Consider the following 6,868-nt stretch of genomic DNA (forward strand, 5'->3'; position numbering starts at 1 on the left):
CGCGTTGTTGAGGGACTTGCTTGGTGTCATGGGCTCCGCAGCATTGGTATGAAAGTGGGGGCGGCAACACAGGTGAAGTTCAGAGTCCTACCTTTCAGGGTGAAAACCCAAGGTCTGGCTTAACTGGTTGTGTCTGGCAATGACCTTGTTGGAGGTATTGTTTTGAGAGCGTAGACTATATTCAGGGTAAAATCCTAAGATCTTTGGTCGGGCGACAATGGCGCTCGTGCACCATTCTCTTCTTGGAGGCGTCATTTTTGGAGAGTCTGTATTTCAGGTGTTGTCTTGGTGGTGGTTGTACTGATGTTGGTAGGCCTGGGATGCTATAGCGGGAGGTGCTGCGTTGTTGCAGAGGCCGGATGTAATTGGTATATTTTAATATTAATATATTTCCTTTATCGAAAAAAACATGTAGTAAAGAAATACATAGAAAATGGAATTCCCTCTATTATCTTCCATGAATTTGCCCCAAAGGTTTGCTCACAACAGCGTGAGAGCATGCGCTCGTAAGAGTAACAAAATGTTTTCATGCCGAGGCGATAACTCACATTTGGGGCCACGTGTCACCTCTTTCGATGGCCAGTGGTCACCGTCTCTTCACCGTCCATATATGGAAAAATTTAGACAAAAACGTAATTCTCAGATGCATATCGTCTTCCTGCCCGACTACGCACGGCGTTGCTGCGCATCTCAAACGCTAGCTATTCCATATATATGGATAACGCCGGCCGACCCGCCAGCCGGACGAGATCACGACGTACACGTACCCGGTTCTCAGTAGCGGAACCACTCAAATTCCTGCATGGTAAAATGGTCGATGGAGCCCTCACCGGGCGCACGCGCGACACGTACGTCCGGCCCCCTACAGCCATCGATCGCCGTCGCCGTCGCGGGGCGCGCTCCGGCACCGATCTAGCTAGCTCATTAAACCGAAAAGGCGCGCTAGATGCCGACACGCCGGCGCCAGCGCGCGCTGCGACACGCCCCGCATTAACTCCCTTTGAACACTCGCTCGTCTCGGCTTGACCGGCCGGGATCTGGCGCCATCGCGCTTTCCTTTCGCCGGAAAGCTACCTCGAAATCGTGCATGGAGATCGGGCTAGCTCCGCAACTCGATCTACGACCCGCCATCCCGAGGAGGCCGCGACGACGACGTCCGTTTGTAGCTGCCGTATGGCCCATGGCAAAGCCGGTCGTCCGTGCGAGTATAAATACGGCTTGCCATGAGCCCTGAGGTCATCACACGCAAAGACGTACTGACAGTCCAGCCAAGGCACAGGCTAGCTCTTGCTTGCAAGCCTAGCTAGCTATAGACACAAAGCTGTTTCCATTAGTGCGTGACGCACATGGCGAAGGCGCAGGTGGCCGCGAGGTTCGTGACGGAGGTGGCGCCGCCGCAGCTGGTGTCGATCATGCGCCGGAGAAAGGTGCCGAGGAGCCTCGAGACGATCGCCGAGGACGACGACAGGGAGCTGCAGCAGCTAGCCTGCAGCGACCCTCGCCATCAGGCCGCTACCGCCGCGGCATCTCTCAAGAGGGCGTCGCCGGCCGGCACCCGCACCGGCTGGTTCATGAGGGAGCTCAGCAGCTGCTTTTCCAGCAACGTCGTCAATGGCCAGGCGGCCGGCGGCGGCTGGGAGGGCTGGCAGAAAGGGCACGGCCGGCGAGACGTCTATGCACACCAGCTGCATGGAAACTAATTAAGCTAACGAACAAGCTCTTGGTACTGAACTCTGGTGTCATGCCAAGCATGTTTGGTTAGCTAGCACCATGCCGCCTCTCATGTGTACTGTGCTCCTTCCAAGCATGCACCGAGCCTCTTAGCTAGCTAATAAAGGTTTTCTGTGATAATTTGTCTGTTCACCAAAGCATGCTAGTTTTGATGTTGAATCTGCATAGTAAACGGGCCATGTCCTGCCTATATAAGACCAGCAGGACATCGTTCCCCACTCCAATTATAAATTCAAAACAGTTTTGCTATTTGAAGCTTCTTTTACAAAATAAATTCACTGATTATTGGAAGATTTGAATCCTTTGCAATTTTTCATGTGTGGATTGTTTGACTCGCAAGATTGGATTCTTTTGGGAACTTTCCTATTAATTCTTGTGTATTTAACTTACAGATTAGTTTGTGTCCACTCGAACCTCATGTAACTATTTCTTTGTTTTACTGTGGTGTATCAAACACTATTTTGCGTTAATCATGTATTTTCGAATCAACGACATCACCCAAGTATTTAGTTTGCAATGCAAATATGGTGAATTATTAGTCAACAATTAATGGAATCAAAGATCCCAAAAATCTTACTAATGATTTAATCAAATACGATGTGACAACTTTGTTCATTGCTACTATCAATTAATCAGGCCTAAATAGTGTTGACATATATTATCTCCCTTGCACCTGGAACACCAATATAGTGAACTTTTATTAACACTTTGCTATTCATTGATAAAGCTATGTTCCAAATAATTGCTATGTTAAACTGCGATGCACACATAGCGCAAAGTTTTTGTCAAAGTCATTTATCGCTTCTACACTACGTTTGAGTTGTTTGAGGATAAACAATGAGCTAAGCTTGGGGGCGCTGATACATCTCAAATGTATTACTTTTACAAATACTTTTCTCGATGATTTGCTCCGGAATCTCACCATACTTGGGTAAAATTGTTGAATCTGATGTTGTTTTTAGCAAAAATGCTATTTCTATCTGTTTTCGCAGGAAATAAAATCGAGGAAAAATACCACGGAAGTTTTTCACCAAAATAAGGGGCCTAGAGGTTTGGAATCACATGAGACGGACCACGAGGCCCAAAAGAGGACAAGTGGCATGCCCCCCTCTACTGGGCGCGCCACCCGTGCTATTTCGGCCACGGAGCATTGATCAACCTTTGATTCAATCACATTTTGCCACCCTTTTTACAGCATTATACATTCTTTTCATACCTCTTTATTCATCATTTAGTACCAATACATGATTAATTCACCATAAACCACTTTTACATTCCTTGTACATTTTCTTGCGGATTTGGTGCGCAAAGGCACCCAAATACCTTCTCAGGGAACATATTCAAATCTGCACACTATCCAAGAGTTGTTCGAATTCAAATCCCCAATGTGTCACCATCCTAGTAGCCAGGGACCTACTTGCAGGAAAAGATAAGAAGCTAGGGAGCCGCTTGCAAGATGGAGAGGAGAGACAACCGTGCGATAACCGGGGACGGGCGGGGCATATATCTCCTCCGCATTCATCTCCGAAGGCACAAGAAGCGTGAGCAAGCGTCACACCTACCACCTCCTTGGGCGGGAACGAGGACGAGAGGATCGGGATCAAGATCCGGATCGAGATCTGGAGTGGAGGCAGCCAGTTCGACAAGTTCTTCCTCCTCGACCTCCAAGCAGTTCGCCGTCGAATTCGAGGTCATCACCTGCGAGTCCTCTTCCACCACGGCACTAAGGCTTGTGTAACCATTGTCATCCTTCTTCTACTCCCCTTTGCTTTAGTTGTTGATCAGACCAAAACCAGGAGACTTGAGTAGAATCTAGGCCCTTAACATGTTCGACAGATTGTTTCTATAAACCCGTGTGTTGTCTTCGCCATGTTTTGTTCTCTGTTTGATTCCCACCTTATGCTTGTGTGTTTGATCTAGTGTGTGCGCGTGTGTAGAGTCAGTGTGTTGCGGTCTTAAACCCTAAAATAGCCGAAAAATATAGTGTGGAGTTGTTCCCCTTCTATCTCTGAACCCTCCTTGTTGAGTGTGTGTTTGCGTGTTTTTCAACAATTTTATATTCAGTTATTAATCATCCAACTAGTTGTGGCTAGACTGTATAAGATTGCTAGAGGTAATAGCTTGATCCCTGAGACGAAAACGACAACCCTATATTTTGATTGATCAATTTTGGCGCCGTTGCCGGGATCAACTTTTGCTGAACGTAAAAATTATCGCACATCTAGTCGTTGTGTCTTCTCTGTAAGAATATTTAGTTTTGGTGCACTAACCTACTAATGTTTGTTAGTGTTGTGCACTAGATCTGAAGGTTTTTGCAGGGAATTGATGTATGAACGAAGAGCAAGACACTCTGTTTCCAATTGACCCAGAGATTGAAACAACCTTGTTCAGAAGAAGAAGAGAGTTAAAAGAGAATTGCCCAGGTGAGATAGAAGTAGCAGTTATGGGGGATAATCAGAAGAAGTTGCTCGGGGATCTATGGATTCCAAGAGGACAGTCAGCTGTTTCCGGTATTGTTTCACCAGTGATACATGCAAACAATTTTGAATTGAAGCCTGCTCTCATCAACATGGTACAACACTCAGAGTTTGGTGGAACTGCAGTTGAAGATCCTTGATGTCTACGCACGCTTCTATTCCTGTAGACAGTGTTGGGCCTCCAAGAGCAGAGGTTTGTAGAACAGCAGCAAGTTTTTCTTAAGTGAATCACCCAAGGTTTATCGAACTCAGGGAGGTAGAGGACAAAGATATCCCTCTCAAGCAACCCTGCAATCACGATACAAGAAGTCTCTTGTGTCCCCAACACACCTAATACACTTGTCAGATGTATAGGTGCACTAGTTCGGCGAAGAGATAGTGAGATGCAAATGATATGGATGAATATGAGTGGTAATAGCAATCTGAAATAAAGATGGCAGCGAGTAAACATGCAACAGAACAGTAAATAGACAGAGTTTCAGTGCTTGGAAACAAGGCCTAGGGATCATACTTTCACTAGTGGACACTCTCAACATTGATCACATAACTGAATAAACAAATACTACTTTCTCTACACTCTCTTGTTGGATGACAAACACCATTCATTGTGTAGGGCTACAAGAGCTCCCTCAAGCCGGAGTTAACAAGCTCCACAACATTCGGTGTTCATATTTAAGTAACCTTAGAGTGCATGATAGACCATTGCAATATAGACCGAGTACTAACATAGCATACACACTGTCAACAATAGCTATGAAAGGGGGAATAGATCACATCAATACTATCATAGTAATAGTTAACTTCATAATCTACAAGATATCACAATCATAACCTATACCAAGTACTTCATGATGCACACACTGTCAACATTACATCATGGAGGAGGAATAGACTACTTTAATAACATCACCAGAGTAACACATAGATGATATTCAACTAGATCACAAAGAGAGAGATGAACCACATAGCTACGGTAGAGCCCTCAGCCTCGGGGGAGAATTACTCCCTCCTCATCATGGAGACAGCGATGGCGGTGAAGATGGCGGTGGAGATGCCTTCCGGGGGCACTTCCCCATCCCGGTAGGGTGCCGGAACAGAGACTTCAGTCCCCCGAATTGGAGTTTCGCGATGGCGGCAGCTCTGGAAGGTTTTCTGGTGTTTCGTCAATCCGTGTCGAAGATTTAGGTCAGGACGGCTTAAATAGGCGAAGAGGCGGCGTCGGAGGGGCCACGGGGGTCCCACACACTAGGGGGCGTGCCCCACCATGGGCCACGCCGCCACCACGTGTGGGGCCCCCCAGAGCTCCCACTGGTCCCTCTCTGGCTCTCTGGAAGCTTCCGGGAAAAATAAGGTTCTGGGCGTTGATTTCGTCCGATTCCGAGAATATTTCCTTTGTAGGATTTCTGAAACCAAAAACAACAGAAAACAAGCAATCGACCCTTCGGCATCTCGTCAATAGGTTAGTTCCGGAAAACGCATCAAAACGATATAAAGTGTGAACAAAACATGTAGGTATTGTCATAAAACAAGCATGGAACATCAGAAATTATAGATACGTTGGAGACGTATCAATCCTCATGAACATATCAGAACATTCCTTGAGTATTGTAATACTCTTAAGCAAAATGGTGTACCGCCCGATGCAATCAAATTGTCCTTGTTTCCTTTTTCACTTAGAGATGGAGCAAGAATTTGGTTGCATTCACTGCCACCAGTTCTAACAGATACCTGGGAACATTTGTTGCAGGCATTCCTCGAGAGGTATTTTCCTCCTACTAAAGCTGCAGAATATAGAGATAAGATCACAAGGTTTGCTCAGTATGATGGCAAAAGTCTATATGACGCTTGGCAACGATACAATACAATGATCAGACTTTGTCCTCATCATGGTTTGGAGCAATGGTTAGTTCTGCAGACGTTTTACAAGGGCCTAACACATCAGACTCGAGCTTATGTGGATTCAGCAGCAATAGGCGGAATATGTTGGAGATATTCCCAAGAGGCAATAATAAAAGTGGTTATTATATATCTTTATGTTTATGATAAATGTTTATATACCATGCTACAATTGTATTAACCGAAACATTGATACATGTGTGTTATGTAAACAAACAAGGAGTCCCTAGTAAGCCTCTTAAATAGCTTGTTGATTAATAGATGATTAGTTTCATAATCATGAACATTGGATGTTATTAATAACAAGGTTATATCATTATGTGAATGATGTAATGGACACACCCAATTAAGCGTAGCATAAGATCACGTCATTAAGTTATTTGCTATAAGCTTTCGATACATAGTTATCTAGTCCTTATAACCATGAGATCATGTAAATCACTTATACCGGAAAGGTACTTTGATTACATCAAACGCCACTGCGTAAATGGGTGGTTATAAAGGTGGGATTAAGTATCCGGAAAGTATGAGTTGAGGCATATGGATCAACAAGTGGGATTTGTCCATCCCGATGACGGATAGATATACTCGGGCCCTCTTGGTGGAATGTCGTCTAATGTCTTGCAAGCATATGAATGAGTTCATAAGAGACCACATACCACGGTACGAGTAAAGAGTACTTGTCAGGAGACGAGGTTGAACAAGGTATAGAGTGATACCAATGATCAAACCTCGGACAAGTAAAATATCGCGTGACAAAGGGA

At 45.3% G+C, this 6,868-nt stretch overlaps 1 non-coding gene across 1 annotated transcript; it reads right to left on the bottom strand.

The window, feature by feature from the left end:
- Positions 1-5,994: 5,994 nt before the first annotated feature.
- LOC124693709 lies at positions 5,995-6,101 on the bottom strand. Its single transcript, XR_007000169.1, has one exon. It is a non-coding gene; the product is annotated as a small nucleolar RNA R71 (small nucleolar RNA).
- Positions 6,102-6,868: the final 767 nt, after the last annotated feature.

This window comes from Lolium rigidum, chromosome 2, assembly GCF_022539505.1.
Source record: "Lolium rigidum isolate FL_2022 chromosome 2, APGP_CSIRO_Lrig_0.1, whole genome shotgun sequence".
Lineage (NCBI taxonomy): Eukaryota > Viridiplantae > Streptophyta > Magnoliopsida > Poales > Poaceae > Lolium > Lolium rigidum.